This window comes from Acomys russatus, chromosome X, assembly GCF_903995435.1.
Source record: "Acomys russatus chromosome X, mAcoRus1.1, whole genome shotgun sequence".
In the NCBI taxonomy this organism is placed as follows: domain Eukaryota; kingdom Metazoa; phylum Chordata; class Mammalia; order Rodentia; family Muridae; genus Acomys; species Acomys russatus.
Genome location: NC_067169.1, coordinates 90,591,765 through 90,609,228, shown reverse-complemented (window position 1 = coordinate 90,609,228; position 17,464 = coordinate 90,591,765). Strand labels below are relative to the sequence as shown.

General features: G+C 39.8%; 1 pseudogene; it reads left to right on the top strand.

Annotated features, from left to right (window-relative positions):
• Positions 1 to 3,409: 3,409 nt before the first annotated feature.
• LOC127185392 (60S ribosomal protein L38-like) lies at positions 3,410 to 8,109 on the top strand (annotated as a pseudogene).
• Positions 8,110 to 17,464: the final 9,355 nt, after the last annotated feature.

The following is a 17,464-nucleotide window of genomic DNA, read 5'->3' as shown; positions in this document are numbered from 1 at the left end:
AGAGAAACAGAGGTTTGATAATAAACAGGATGAACCTAGTTTGTCTTTACCAGAAGATGGTTTTCAAACCTAAAATGGAGGCAAGCTGACTCATAAATAACCAACACAGTTGATTTATTGTACCTCTGCTTCTCATAGAAACCTATGGGATAGCTGAAAACTGAGATTGGGTGAATGGGAAAAAGGATTTAATGTGGAGAAAACCATGGGCAGATGTTGGGGACTTGTTAGTGTTCATACCTCAAAAAAATGCTAGAACAAAGCAAAGATGGAAGGAAGCAATTTGACAAAGCTTTTGAGGTGTGCAGGACAATCTATCAAGCTGACAATGAAAAATATGATGTCCAACAGTCCTAATTTCCTTTCCTGACAGAATGACAAGTCCAGGAGTTTGACGAAAGAAACAAATGTAGTAAACCTTATGTGATTCTTTATACTCTGTCCCATTGTGAGCAAAAGGAAGTCCTAAATTGGTTCCCATACAGCGGGCACCAGAGCTAATCCAAAGCCAGAACCCCAAAGCAGAAGCTGTAACCTTAAGGTCATTTAAAGATCACCGTCAATGTCATTTGCCATTCTACTTCTGGTTCTGTTGTCTGTTTTTATATCATATTGGAAGGGCTCGTACAGGAGCTCTCTCTTCCAGGAAGTGCCCTAAGCAGCCTAATATTTGGCGCCCTTAACTAGACTGCCTTTTATCTAAGAAATAAGCATAAAATAGAGAGTGTAAGCCAGAAACTAGATGAAAAGAAAGAAAGTGATTTATAAGTAAAATGTAATGTAATAACTGGTTAATGAAATTCGAATTAAGAAATAGTCACTAGAACAAATCCAAAACAAATCTTTCATCTGATAATTGCTTTTTACACTGACTTAAAATCAACCTCTCAACAATGAATCCCCTTTAATCACAAGCCCTGTCACACTGTCTGTCAATACCTGGACTGCTCCCTCTGTCCTTCTTGACAGACTCGTGACTGGATTTATCGGGGAAAAGACAGCCCATTTAAAGTTACTCCTAGCCTTCTGACCACATGGCTCCATGTTCCCTTATTTTACTATGAGACTTAACCCTGAAGAGTCAGGTAGAGTGATAATATTAACTGTATTATGTTCCTTCAAACCTCCAATCCTATACTTTACTATGAGCTGGACATTCTTCAAGATTTTAATTCATCAGTGTTTCGCCTGCATGTGCATCTGTGTACAATGTGTGTGCCTGCTGCCCTCAGAGGTTTGTTAAGGTTGTCAGATCTCCTGGGCCTGGAGTTACAGACAGTTGTTTGTCCGGACCCGCTGGACAATCAACTGGGACCCTCGGACCCCTAGGGAAAGAATGAGGGACAAGAGACACGAAGAACGGACAGCAAGTCAAGGAGTCTAATCAAGCTGACAAATTTTTATTTTCTCACAGGCAGTTATATACCATTGAAGCAGGAGGCTGAGTGGGGTGATCCAGGTGGGCTGTTTTCGCAAAATATCAGGAAGTCAGGAAGTTTGGCAGGGCGAGGACCCCGGTGGTTCTGGGGCTGGGTGGAATTGTTAAGTATCTGGAACCACAAAATGTTATCTATAGACTTTGTTCCTCTTGTCCTCTGAAGGTCTCCGTAATTCCGGGAATACTGAGAACAGCTAGAGAGTACCTTGAGGGAGGGGAAGAGGTTATAAGGCAGCCTTCTGGAATGTACCCTGAGGCAAGGAGAGAAAGAGGTCACAAGACAGCCTGCCCCAGGTCGACTCAGTGTATTATGCCTAGGTCCAAGATGCTTGCCGGCTATGGTATTGGCTCCCCACAGTTGTTAGCTATCATGTGGGTGCTGGGAATCAAACACAGGTGGGTCCTCTGCAAGTACTCTTAACTGTTGAATCATATATTCAGCCCCAGTATTTTGCCACCTCCAAAATGCGTGTGTGAGAAAGTTAATCCCCAATGCAGCAGTGTTTCGAAATGGGCCTTTGGGGAAATGTTTATACCTTCAGCACTCTGCCCCTGTAAAGGATTAATGATGCTATTAAAGGGCTTTAGAGAGAGGTATGGTCATACACATCTGTGCTTGTAGTGTTTGGGAGCCTTAGGCAGGAGTTCATGCTAATCTGGGCTACATTTTGAGACATACCTTACACAAACAAACAGCAACCAAAGAAGGAAGGAAGGAAGGAAGGAAGGAAGGAAGGAAGGAAGGAAGGAAGGAAGGAAAATAATTTGTATAAATGACTTCCTGTTCTTTTCTTTTACCCTGTAAAGATGAAAGGATCCTTCTGTCCAGAGGATGGAGCAACAAAGCACCACCATAGATCCAGACATTAGGTCTCTTATGGCCATGATCATGGCTTCAATATCTCCAAACAGTAAGAAAACAAGTTACTTAAAAAAAAAAACAAAACTATCCAGTGCTATCATAGCACCATAAAAGAAAGAAAGGCATCTTCAATCTTCAGTGTGAAACTGAAAATAGAATGAAGAGTTAGTTACGTAATGATAACTCATAATGTAATGATGTCATGATAGAGGCCTTCCTTACACAAACATACTGATATTCCTACTAGAAGGAAAGACTATGAGAAAGAACATACACAGAGGAAAAATCTGTGTAAGGGCACAAGGAGAAAGCAGTCATCTGCAAGCCAAGAGAGGCTGAAAAAAAGGAAGTCTAATGACACCCTGATATTTTTACTTATAGTTTCCATAATTGTGAGAAAATAAAAATCTATTATTTAGAACACCCAGTCTGAGGTATTTTGTTATGGCAGCACAAGCAGACTAGGCAGGAAGAATATAAATATATAATATAATATAAATAATATACAAGCTGAATTCAGATTCTACAATTTATTATCAGTGAAGTGTTAGACAAATCTCTATGGGGATAAGAATATGCCTTATTAAAAAAGCAGACTTGTGGATCAATGGAAAAGAATAGATGATATGGACAAAAGCCCACCCAACTATAGCCATTTGCTTTTAAACAAAGATGTCAAAAGTATATCTGACATCAATAAAACTTTTGGATCGAACTGTCTATCCATGTGAAGAAAGAACTTAGGTCCCTATCATTCACCCTGCACATACAAAACAACCGCAACAACAAAAAAACAGTAAACAAAATGTTGATGCAAGACCAAAAACATTGAAACCATCAGAAAGAAGGATTTTCTTAACTGGACCCCAGGAGCTTGGAAAATAAGGCCGACAAATGGGATCTCATGAAATTAAAATCTACTAATCAGCCTAGAGAATGAAATAAAAGCTGTCAGCTATGCATCTCACAGAATAAATTTTAGAATATAAAAAGAGCACACACACACACACACACACCATAAACTACAAGAAATCACCCATCTCAAACTGTAAATAGACCAACCAAATAAACAAACAATTCTGAAAATAGGAAATACCAATAGCCGATAAATGTATGAAAAGCATGTCAACATCACTAGACAGCAAGAACTGCAGATTAAAATTACATTGAGATTTCATTTTATGCAAGCCAGAATAACAATCATTAAGATTAGAAATAACAAGGTAGACCAAATGTTCTTGTTGTGTGCTGGAGCATCTTCTGGGTATATTCCAAGGAGTGGAATAGCTGGGCCTTGCGGAAGCCCTATTCCCAGTGATGCACCAGCACACAACAAGAAAATTTGCTCAATCATGTTCATAGCTGCCTTATTCATAATAACCAGAACATGGAAACAGCCTAAGTGTCCCTCAGTAGAAGAATGGATAAAGAAATTGTGGTACATATACACTATGGAATCCTACTCAGCTATTAAAAACAAGGAATTCCCGAAATTTGTGGACAAATGGATTGAACTAGAAATGATCATAATGAGTGAGGTAACCCAGAAGCAGAAAGACTCAAATGGTATATACTCACTTATATCTGCATACTAGCCCAAGGGGCATGTCCCACGAAAGCCTTTACTTACCAGGAAACTGGGACAGAGGGGAGGACTTCATATTGGGACTCTAGGTGAGAGAAACATGGGAGAATGGCAAAATAGAAAGATCCAGAATGTCCTAGAAACTTACAAGAAGAACATTATGATGGGCAGATCTGGACCCAGGGGTCCTGCTCAAACTATGGCACCAGCCAAGGACAATACATATAGTAAACTTCAAACCCCTACCTAGATCTAGCCAATGGACAGGACATTCTTCACAGTTGAGTGGAGAGTGGGGACTGACTTTCACACCAACTCTGGTGCCCCATATTTGACCATGTCCCCTGGAGGGGGAGGCCTGGTGGCACTCAGAGGAAGGATAACAGGCTACTAAGAAGAGACTTGATACCCTATGAGCATATACAGGATGAGGAAGTCCCCCTCAGTCACAGTCATAGGGGAGGGGAGTAAGGGGAAAATGGGATGGAGGGAGGAATGGGAGGATACAAGGGATGGGATAAGAATTGAGATGTAATATGAATAAATTAATAAAATCTATTTTTAAAAAGATTAGAAATAACAGCCAACAGCAGCCTGTTTGTAATAGCCAGAATCTAGAAACAACCTAGATGTCTCTCAACCAAAGAATAGATAAAGAAACCATGGTTCATTTACACAATGGATTAGTACTCAGCTATCAAAAACAAGGAAGTCTTGACATTTTCAGGCAAATTGATGGAACTAGAAAACATCATCCTGAGTGAGGTAACCCAGACCCAGAAAGACATGCATGGTATATACTCACTCATAAGCGGATATGAGCCACTTAATACAGGATAACCACAGTACAATACAGAGACTGATGCACCAACCAAGGTCCATGTATGAAGTGGATCTAGATGCTCTACATAGATGTAGTAGATAGGTGGCACAATCTCCTTGTGGGTCCCACAATACAGGGACTAGGGACTACTTCTAACATGGACTCTGGCCTCCCAACATTGATCACTTCCCCCCTGGCAGGGTAGCCTTGCAAGGCTACAGAGGAAGAGGATATAGGTAGTACAGATGAGACTTGATAGGTTGGGGTCAGATGTTAGTGGAAGAGGGCTCCCCTTTCTGAGGATTAAGGGAAGGAGGGAGGGAGAGGGAAGGAGGAGGGATTGGGAGGTGATGAGGGAGGGTGCTACAATAAGGATGTGAAGAATTCAAACTGCAGAACAAGAAGGTAACTTATATTGTTAATCCCACTACATGGGAATAGCTCTGAGACTGGCTGAGACATGAATGTCTGTGCATAGACAATGCTTCTTGTTGGCCACAGAATCCCTGTGATTTAGGATTAGATCCTATTCTTCATATGGCATGAATGAAGATTTGCAGATGTGTTCCTTCTGCTTATACAAAGAACAGAGAACCAGCCTTAATTGTTCTGTGCATCCTGCACACCTCATACATTTATAATTTTAGGACTGTATAATGCTAGTGAGAAATTATATTTTCAGAACAAAAGAACCAGATACTGATGCTGGGTCAGACCTGACAGGATTCATTCCTCTCAGCATGCTGAATGCTGACATCCTGCATCCTTCATGTTCTAGTCCAAGGTGCTTCAGTTGCTGTTCCTCATCAGAACAGGGCAGCTACCAGGACAGTTTTGAAGAAAGCTTCTGATCCCATTTGGTCTGATACTTCAGACTGTCCCACACAGGACTACTATTAAGCCTGGCATTTCTCAACATTTAGGAACTGGACCACAAATGCTATTCCTGGCATATTTAGCCATTTTCCCCAATTTTATTTGGGCCCCTACAAAGGTATTATTGGTCCCAAATTAGCTTGAAAAAATCTTAAGAGAATGACACCCCATTTCCCTTAAGGGGGTTGGGTAGGTTTTTGTTTGCTCTCTTGGGCTACAGATGCTGATTTTGATTGGGAATTAGTTATAAGTTATTATTGGTCTTATACAGAAATAAAACAAGGTTGGACTCAGGGATGTCTCTTTTTCTTTATCTTTCTTTCATAGGTATGGAGATAGGGGTTGAAAAGTAAGAAGAGTGGAAATAGAAATATATAGGGATGGTAGAAAACTAAGTAGATTATTGGATCTACTTCTCAACTTAAGGCCTTAATTGTTACTCACAAATAAGATTGTTTTTATTTCATCAGCATAAAATTTTGTATATTGATGTAAAATAAGTTAAATTTTGATACACTAGTATAGAATTCAGATTTTAGATTATTCTTCATACACATTCCTTATAGTTCTACTCTAATATGAGGTACTGTACTCATACAACTCAATTATAAAACATTTACTTATAATACCTTGAAAGTGCTATTGCAGGCTGTTTAGAACAATTAAGTAATTGTTAGTTAATCAAATCATGGTCGTGTCAATTACTAGTCTATTTTTATCACAAGAATATACATCCTAGGTTTACAGAAAAATATGAATCTATAGATATAAGGTAAAATAGTTAGATAAGATCTTCAAAGGCCTCAAGACCTACAGAATATGGCATTTAAAGATGTTTTTATTACTTTAAAGATTCTTTGAAAAGACAGGTCAACTCCTGGAAACACCCAGCCTACTTCAAAGAAGAAGGTTAACTCCTGGAAACACACAGCCTACCTCAAAGAGGATGATGGACATCAAATAGCCTCCTTATGGAGATGGCTTCAACTGTGGCAAACGAGCCACTGGGCAAAATATCTTCATTTCTGCAACAGACAGAATTCTTCCTAAAAATGGGTAAGCTTGGATGCAGGTAGAGTCAACAGCCAAACTCTGCCAAGACAGGGTAAGCAAGTCCTCAACAGTTCCTGCCTCGCAAATATGTCTGTCAGATATACTGGGCCAAAAGGCTGAAGATAATGCTCCAACATTATAGAGTTTTGGATGGCTGTTCAGGCAGCAAACTGTCTCTGTCATTTCTTCATTTTGGAAGCTGCTAGCCTGCACTTCCAGTTTACTCAGGTAATTATGTTTTATTTCTTCTCAAGTCTCTGATGGGATTGAAGACCAGATAGTTTAGTCTTACAATTAAGGTTAGTTATTTAGGGGTTAAGATGTTTTTAGGTCTAGATAGATGTTTTAAGTTGATAGAGAAGAACTATGACAGACATTGATTTACATCCAGAATTTTAGATGCACCAAGATAGGAAAGATGTTTTCTTCAAGGTTGCTAAATACAAATAGCCAAAACACTAAGAATGTAACATTTATTTAATTCCTGATTGTTTTGAGATTCTTATTGCTGTATGCAGTTTATTTTATTTATGTGTAGTAATATAAATGTATATGTAAAAATGAAATGTAATAAAAAAAGAAAAAAAGGGAAATAACTAACAGCAGTGGTAGTGCATGCCTTTAATCGTAGCACTTGGAAGGCAGAGGCAGGCAGATCTCTATAAGTTCAAGGCCAGTCTGTTCCTCAGATCGAGTTCTAGGACAGCCAAGGCTACACAGAGAAACACCCCTCCCCCCCGTCTCAAAAAAAAAAAAAAAGAAAGGAAGGAAGGAAAGAAGAAAGAAAAGAAAAGATGAGAAAAGAAAAGAAAAGAAAAGAAAAAACAACTGTTGGCAAGGAGATAGGCAAAAAGAGATATAAAGTTGTTGGGCTTCTGTGAAACTCAATTTGGAGGTTTTCCAAAAAACTAAGAACAGATCTACCATATGACCCAGCTGCCCACTCTTGGGTATATACCCAAGTCAGTAACATTGATTCCAAGTCAACAAATTGCAGAATATTTGCACTTCAGTGTTTATTACAGTTCTATTCATAACAAACAATTCACAGAACTGTAACAGGTCTGGCAGAAATGAAGACGTTCTAAGAAGACACTTGTGTGTTTTAATCTATCAAATATTGAAACAATAAACCTCGAGAAAATGGAAAAATTTCCATTCTCTTTGGTTCTTGCTGCTGGGAGTGTTTTGGGTGTGGTCTCCAGAGCCAAGTGCCCTTTGCTGTGCCACAGAACATTGAGGAAATCAAGGACTTTCTGATTACAGCCCAGGGGAAGGATGCCAAATCTGTTAAGTTCAAGAAGAAAAAGAATAATATGAAGTTCAAGATTTGCTGCAGCAGATGCCTTTACACCCTGCTCATCACAGACAAGGAGAAGGCAGAGAATTTGATGTAGTCCCTACCCTGTGGTTTGACAATGGATAATATTTCTTGCTGTTGTATGAACATTACTAAAAGACATATACCTTGAAACACAATTGATGTCATTTTTTTCTTGACAGGATCTTTCTGTAATCCAGGATAGCTTAAAATTCACAGTAATCTTCCTGCTTCAGCCTCCTGAGGTCTGGCATTATACACATGAGCCACTTTAATGGAACACCATGACTAAGGTAACTTATAGAAGTCAGGGTTTATTTCGGACTTATGGTTACAAAGGGATAAGAGGATATCACCATTATAGCAGGGAAATAGAGCAGTAAGCACCAAGCATGGTGGCAGGGACAGCTCAGAGCTCACATCTCAAACTACAAGCAGGAAATAAGAAGTAAATTTGAAGTGATGCAAGTCTTTAAACTCTCCAGTTTAGTGACATCCCTTCTCCAACTTAAACATTGCAAACAGTACCGTCAACTAGGGATGGATCAAGTGCTCAAATACCGGAGACTATAGAGGACATTTGTAATTCAAACCACCACAGCCACCATGGCCAGCTGACCATCCTTTCAAATTCACAAAACAATATGAACTATATAAAATTGGTGTCATTTTATTCATGTTAAAATTTCATTATCTTAAACACACCAAGGAAGCATAAATCTTCAGTGAAAATTCAACCTTTGGAACTAAGCTATGTTCTTGTACTGTTTGAAGTGGCTCTATTGTCTTCCCAAACCCCATCTTGAAATACTGTCTGTTTTGTCATCAGAGAATAAATTATACGTTCCCCTTGCACTTCCTAATATACAATTTGCTTATTTTGTTTCATTCTCCCTTGTAGTTGACTCCTTTTAAAAGGGAGCATCCTCAAGGGACTATCTGCATATCCATCTTGACAGTATTGGCATCTGTTTTTTCTCACAAGCTTCATTTGAACTGCCATGTTTCCCCAAAGCTTTTCCCAGAGTACCTCATTCTTACCACAAAATGTCTCATGAATCCCATGGATGTGGAATGAATTCTTAAGCAGAACTTGGACACAAGGCTAATTTGATTTCACATCAATCAAAAACATCAAGTGACAGAGACAGGAAATAAATATAATTCCAGCATTTACTAAGACCACACAACACTGATTTGGCATTGTTCTCCTTAGATGAACCTAATACCTGTTTGTTTTAGGAACTCTAGTGAGCAGGAAGTATGCAATAAACACCAATTCACAGGGCATCAGAGTTTAAAGATTAAGGTCTGTCAGGAGTAAATATGTTTATCTTTGGAGTTTCTGCTTTTAATGATGTTGCCTCAGATAATTACTTGATAAAGTAAGCTTTGTCTTTAAAGAAGATGACTAGAAAATAAAAATGTAGAAATTTCCAAACATCTAGCATAACAATCAGATCAATCTCCATTTCAATGTTAACTTATCAGTATAAACTGATGAGGTAAATGATCAATGAATGTTAATTTCCTTTGTCTCCCTGAATTTTAGAAACTAAGGTCAGACAAACTTAGAATCCTCTGATAGCAAAACCTAAAGCTATGGATGAAGCTTTCATTGAAGATTTGCTGACTTTGCTGTCCTACTGTTTTTAGTGTGGATTGCCCCTTCCTTCTCTCTTCTTGTCAGAATAGAACCTAGGTGTCTTTGGTACTATTGTATTGTGAAGAGATGAAGGTAGTCTATATTGAAAGCATTAAACTGGAGGCTTACATGCACTTGCAGAGGACTGAGTCCAGGATGAGTCCCCAACCATTATGACTAGAGCATGTCAGAAAACAGGCTGGTATGGTATTGTACCAGTAGCTGAGATGTTACATCATATTCATAAGCATAGTCAGAGAGAGAGAGAGAGAGAGAGAGACAGACAGACAGACAGACAGACAGACAGACAGACAGAGACAGAGACAGACAGAGACAGACAGAGACATACAGAGACACAGAGACACAGAGAGTCAAAGAGAGACATAGAGACAGAGAGACACACAGAGTGAGGGAGAGAGAGAGAGAGAGAGAGAGAGAGAGAGAGAGAGAGAGAGAGAGAGAGAGAGAGAGAGAGAGAGAGACTGGTGGCCAGGGCTTTTGAAACCTGAGTTAATTCCTGTAATACACCTCCTTCATCAATGCCACACCTCCTAATCAGGAGCAAACATGCTAGAGCATCCCACAGCCACTTCTTCATGTTTTTATTTTGAGACAGGTTCTTACCAAATCACCCAAGCCAGCCTTGGCTGTAGCATAGGTAGGTCTTGAATTTCTGATCCTCCAGTATTAGCTTCTTAAGTAGCTGCTGTTACAGCCTGGGTAAAATTAATCTTCATGTTAACATACTCTTCTAAGAGCTGTGCTGATTGAGCACATGGCGAATCAAGACTTATATTTCAATAGCAAATTTTTATATTGCGACACTGAGAGTGTACATCTATGGACCTGAGAGAGTACCAACACATTCTTCACAGAGATAGACAAGTGATGGCGAAATTTTATTGGGGAAAACTGGAGTAGGAAGATGTGAGGGTGGGGCTTGGAAGATGAGAGGGGCTTTTTTGACTATGAGGAAGAAGTGAACTACTAAGAGAGGGGAAAAGGAGGGATAAAGAATACTAAGAATAATTTTAACAGCCATAGGAAAACATATTTTGTTCCCTAAAAACACATATGTATATGTGTGTGTGTGTGTGTGTGTGTATAAACCCATTTTACCACTGTGGATGATAAGGCTCATCCAAAGAGCCATAGACTGTCTAAACAAAAACTCCAATGCCAGGCATGCAATCTTCCTGTAAGTTGTCTGCCAGAGGAGTCCAAGATAAGTTGTTACTGTCACACTTGGTTGCCTCCCCCTCCTGAGTTCTGGAATTACAGGTGTGTACCACCACACCCAGTGGTGCTGGGGATCAAACCTAGAGTTTCCTGCATGCCAGGCAAACATTCTACTAACTGAGGCCAAACCCACAGCTTCTTATTTCCAATTATTTAGTTAGTTTTGCCTGCCTTAAGATGGTGAAGCCAGCAGGTTTGTGACAGAGGAAGTAATTTGAGGCATTGGCAAGTTGACTTAGCAGGTAGAGACTATCACTGCTGAGCCTGCTTCTGCGAGTTCTATCTCGGAACCCACCTGGGAATAGAAGAGAACCAACTCTTGCCCACCCCATCGCCATCCTCCACCTTCTGCAAGGGGAAGACAATTGGTCAAGAAGGAGAAATGTGAACATAGAATAGATGGTGCTGGCTGCAGCACCTGTCACTGCAGATCATAGTATTTGTGCCTTTATTAGCTAGCTATCTTCATCAGAAGGCAGGGACTCTGTCTCATTCATTTTTTTTTTTTTTTTTGATCCCCTTCAGTGTCTGGCACACAGATATTTTTGCGTTGAGTTGAGTTTCGAGGGGTCTGAGGAAGGCCCTGTGGTTAGGTCCTAGGGAGAGAAGTAGTCATGAGGGCTTCTCAATGCTGCTAAGAGAGACAGAAGGGACGAGGGATAGGAAATTGGGAGTGCTGGGAAAGACCTCAGGCAGGAGAGTAGAGATACAAATATGAGGCTCTGGCTTTTTGATCCATGGAATTAAAATAAAGGTGGGCAAAGTAGCATGCATTGATAGTCCTAGATATCTCTCTCTGGGCTTGATGGACAGTCAGTTTAGCAGCCTTGGGAGCTCCAGACCAAGTCAGAAAGCCACTCCAAAAAACAAAGAGAACAGTACATAAGGAGGGGGGAGGGAGATAGAGGAGAAGGGTGTGTGTGAAGAGGGGCAGTCACTCATTCCAAGGCTTCTTGATAAAGCATGAGTATGAGGATTCACATGACTGCACGACAACCTATTTCTAGAACATTTCATCACTCATTTATTAGAACAGTTCAGCCTTTACTATTCTTATAAGTGTTAATACAAGCACTAATTCATTAAGATTCACGACAGCTCTTCAAAGCAAGTGAACTCCCTGCGATGATGCTTTTCAGTTAGGAGGACATCTAGCTTTGAACCAAGGATGTAGACTCTGTTCTGCACTGTGCCACATGCTCTTCTGTGTGACTTTATTTTATAATTTGTCTGGTACTCTCCTCACTGGGCTTATGGGAGGATCATTGTGTTCATGTTTCACATGCAGAAACAGATAGTTATAGTTATTTATCCATGGTCACACAGCTACTTAGTAGCTCCTGGGGACACACCGGGTGTAGGGATTCAGTAGTGATTAAGTCAGATGTCAAAAGGTGGTACCAGCTGGACTAGGTAAGTGGCATCTGGCAATGTCTCCTGAGGGGGATTTACAGGCTCTTGAGAAAGTTGGGGCTGGCAAGTTGGAAAAAGGAGGATAAGAGAGGATTGTGAGTACCATCCTGCTCCCATGGCTGCTCCTGAACTGAGGATGAAGAAGACAGAATAAAATAGAAGCAGTTGCTGTGGTCTGGGAAACCACAAGCAACAAAAGATCATTTCACAAAGGCCCAGTGGAGCAGAGGAAGCAAGGTTGTGCCTGGGAGGGGATTTCAGGGCTCCATCTCTTGGATCCAGGTAAAAGTAAAAAAAAAAAAAAAAAAAGTTGCTGTAAAAATTGCCAAGAGAAAAGAGCAATTACAAGTATTACCTTATCTAAAGACTATGAATCACAAAAATGACTACCATGGAAAGATATGCCCAAAGGTGCAACAATGGCACTTATATCTTAGGAATAGGCAACAACCACCTGATCTCTTCCTCTTCTACCTGATCAGTAGAAGAGAAAAATTTATACCTGGAACTATAAACCTAGACAACTAGGTATTTAGTTGCTGGTAAGATCATGGATCCAGGAGGATAATCTACTGCCACATTTCTAAATCAGTACAGTTCTGAACTAAATATCTAGCCTTATATCCACAGATAGGCATGGCTCTCACTGATCATTCAAGAAGCTTTTATTTTCTAGCAGACAGAGAGGACCATAGAAATTTACAACTGGTTAAAATATAGAGAACATCTGACTCAAACCCTGCAGCTAAGTAAGGCTCAGAGAGCATTGCTGAAGAGGAGACAGAAAGATAATAAGAGCCGGAGGAGGACCAGAGCATCTGTTGTAAGATAGTGGTCATGAAATCTTAACAGCATGGTCACCTAAATAAAACCTGCACAATAACAACACCAATTGACGTTTCAAGGTAGGTGGCAGAAATTTCACAATGCCCCACTGCTAGATGAAGAACCACATGCAATTATTGGCTGCCAAAAGAAAGAAAATTAATATCTCCAAGGATGGCTCCTTGATGGATTATTTGACCCTAAGTGGTCATTCCTAAACATATATACATATAAGCAACACTAAAAGAACTCAGCAAGTTGTATTTATATAGTCATATATGTGCATATACATGTAATGATAATGAATTTGGGAGGGGACATGGGAGGAGTTGGAGGGGGAGAGAATGGGGAAGAAATGATAAAAATACAGCACTCATGTATGAAATTATGAAAAAGGAATAATAAAATAAATGTTTAAAAATTAAGTAAATAGAAATCTTAAAATGTTTTTAACATGAATACAGTAGGGGCTGACAAATATTTCCCAGGTTAACAACTCCAGCTGTCATCTGACTATTCATTTGCTAATTCATTTGTTCATCTATTTACTTACATTTTCCAGTCACTAAACCAGTTGCCAACTTGATACAACCTAGAGTCAACTGACAAGAGGGAACCTCAATTAAAGAGATTTCTTGATTAAATTGGCCTATGGCCATGTCAGTGGGAAGTTGTTTTGATTGCCGGTTAACATGGCAGAGCCTATCCCACGATGGGCAGTATTCTTTAAGTACAATGTCATGGGCAGTATGAACCAGGCTGGAACAAGCCAGGTAGTGACCTGGTGGGCAGCATTCCTCCACAGTTTCTGCTTTAGTGTCTGCTTGAGTTCTGCTCTGATGTCCCTCAGTGATGGACTATGACCTGGAAGTATATGCTGAAAACCATTTGCTTGGTTAACTCGCTTCTCAACAGAGAAGAAAACTAGAACAGTTGCTTATTCCACACATATTTAAGAACCTCTCTAGGCACTGGTGCTGCGTACTAAGCATAAGAAAATGTAGATAATGGCAGGCATATGTAGGAAACTAACTTCACATGGAACTGGACTTTGAGATCTGGCAGTGGAGCTGACCACGTCAACATCTATGGTTCAATACCACCAATGTCCACTCACTTCAAAAGATTTAGATAATGAAACTTTAAAAGGAGTGTTGTCAGATGACCAGAAAAACACACTGTTTTTTTTTTCATTAATGGATCTTAGCAAAAATGTACTTGGCATATAAGAGAAACCTACCAAAGGCCGAAAATTCAATTTTATGTCAGGCAAATTTCTACTTTGTCAACTTCCAGATGTTTTTGTTCAGTATCTGTCATGTAGCATGTACTACATGACTGTAGTAGCTAATTTCTTTTCATGAACATTTGTTTAATAAGATGATTATAACTGAAATGATTTTGATTAAAAAAAAACACTTTAAGTAGGCTTGAAGATTTTGGTGATAGACAGCTCTGCTTATAGAATGTGAGATTTATGAGGCCAGGTATCTCAGTGGTTATTTTGTGCCATGATATATTTCAAATACTGAGAACATTCAGTACACAGTAGGTGGTCAAGAACTATTTGTTGTGAATTATTCCCACCTGTCTTCATTTTATATAATTTTAAATATCTATTCTTTTTAAGGAAGGTCATTGACTAAACATTATTTTAATATATGCAAAAGGCTCTCACATATATAAATATGCTTCATAAAAATCAAAGATTATACCTCTAACCAAATTTTGGTCTAGGAAATGGGGCCATCTTACCAATAACACATCTCCCCTGAATTTTGACTCCCCTGAGTAAGCCAGGAATTAGCTTCATAAAAAAATAAGTTCCTTAATAGCATGAAGACCAGATATAGTTTCTGGTTTCTGGAAAGATTTTCCAATTGAAACAGATCCAGTGCTTTGGCTACAAGATGGGCAAGCTTTGCCCTTGTTGGCTGGCCTCTGGAAAGACCAGACTGGCCTGAGAAAGCCTCTGGCACTTGTTTCTGTTTCCAATATTGCTGCCATGGATACCCATGGCTAGAAAGCAAAGGGCAAAATATCAGATGCTTGCAGTTGAGGTGCCAGCATTAGGGCAGTGAGAGGCTGAAGCGTTGGCAGTAGAAAAAACAAGGGCTGGTCCTTATCCATCAGCTAGTGAAGAGACCCATGGAAGACTACAAGCTTTTGGGAGGATGTGACTACCTAGCACTGTCAGTTGAGTTGTTTCACCTTAAAGTTCTTGGAAGGAGCCTTTGGATCAAGAGTACAAATGCAAACAAGTAAAATTTCTCTTGATAGGCTTGTATTAAGATGCCTTATTTGACAGAACTGAGAAGGGAACAAGTATAGTTACACACTGCACACAGTAGGGCTGAATTACTTCCAGGGTATGGAACCAAACTGTGTATGGTTAGGGTTCTGCACTTACCCTAGAAGAAGCACACAGTTCATTATGGGCAAGGGAAGGAAAACCTGGGGCTTTATTATTTATATATGCTGCATGTGTGTGTGTGTGTGTGTGTGTGTGTGTGTGTGTGTGTGTGTGTGTGTAAAAGAAAACGCATACACTCTCATCTGTCTTTTTAAATTAATATACACAAGCCTGGAGAGATAGCTTGTTGGTCAAAAGTCCTGGCTACTCTTCTAGAGGATGTAGGTTCAATTCCCAAAATCTCCATAGCTGCCTACAACTGCAGAAAACTCCAGGATATTTGGTGCCTTCCTCTAGCCACTGTCGACACTGCACTCACACAGTATACAAAGTAATCAGTTTTCTTACAACATTTTCATGGATTCTTTTGGCTGTTATTCCTTCCCTTCTTTCCTTCTCAGCACTAGCTAACTTGGGTCTGCTCCAGAGACATAGTTTCAGGCTTCTATATGCTTTAGAGTTTACAGCATTCCAACACAAATACATAAAGTTCGAGTTCATAATCTGTGTATACCTTACCCTAGGAAAAATGTATTTAGCTGAGATTATCCATCAATCAAGTATTTGCCGTACATAATGAATCATGAGATAGGCAGATAAAAAGCCAGAAATGATAGACACTGGAGGTCTAACATCAGTCTGTCTGCAGAGACAACTGTTCTGCATGTCCTGCCTAGCTTCTGCTGCTTTCTTAGGAACCCTTTTTTGCCTCTCACCTTATAGATATAGCATCCCAATTCATGCCTTCATCTGTAACTGGCATTCTCCATGAACATATCTGTCTCCAAATTCCTTTCTCATGAGGGGCCTGGTCAAGTTAGATTCTATCTGTCCCACCAGTATGACCTTATCTTACCATCTACACTTTTCCCACCCTGTTTTCACATAATATACATTCTCAAGCACTTGGAGTTAAAATGTCAATGCATGAATTTTGTGAGGACACACTTCAATCCACATTATCAAATATCATCTCTAAATAGAAAACTTTCAAGTATAAATGTTGATCACAATAGCTAATGTAAATTATATTAGGCAGTGCAGCATTTTAAATAGCACAACTAAAGAAACACTATTATGGTGATAGCAACTCAGAAAGTAGGGAAACAGAATAAGCAAAAATTGCTCTTATTACAGCAATGGCTTAAAGGGGATAAAGAGATGATGATGGCAGATGAGCAGACAAGTCACGCTGGCCTAAAGTAATTTAATTGCTTCTAACCTGGCAAGCATCCGTGAGATATTTGCCACGGGGGGGGGGGGGTGGAAATCAAGTTTCTTGTTACTCAGACCTTGTTTTCTAGCACATTGTAGAAGCTGCTGGCTCTTCAAATTGAACAGATTGCTCTGAACTGAAGGAAGAAAACAACACAAACACAGCTGAAGCATTTTCAGTATGCAAGAGGAAATGGGCAAACAAGAGGAACAAGCACCCCTCAACAGAAACGGATGGGGGTGAGTGCACAGAAGAGGCATTTGCTGAAACCTCAAATTTCTGCACAGCTAGCTAGCCATGAGGTGGCACAGAGCTGGCGAAATCCCAGTTTTGTCGTTAGAAGAGAGAGGGGATGAGATGGGTCGCTTTTCGACAGAGTCTCATATAGCTAGCTTGAAACTTGCTAAGTATCAGATGATGACCTTGAACTTTGAGCCTCCAGTTTCCAATGCTTAACTGCCTTATAAGCATGTGCTATCACACTTGGCTGAGGTGGGTCATTGAAAGCAAACGTTGATTAGTCAGCTAGACATACAGCTTTTTTTTTTTTTTTTTTTTTTGAGCCTTTGGCAAACGCACCATGATGCAGCAGTTATTTCACAATTTTACAAGTTAAAAAAAAAAAGTTCCTGTTTTCCATGCAACAGATTCAAGAAGAGTGACTCACACTACCAAGTTAACAGAGCTTGCCAGGGGATTCGGAAGTGGAAGTGTCACACGTTCATGTAGAGTTGATTACTTACTGAGGCTAGGGT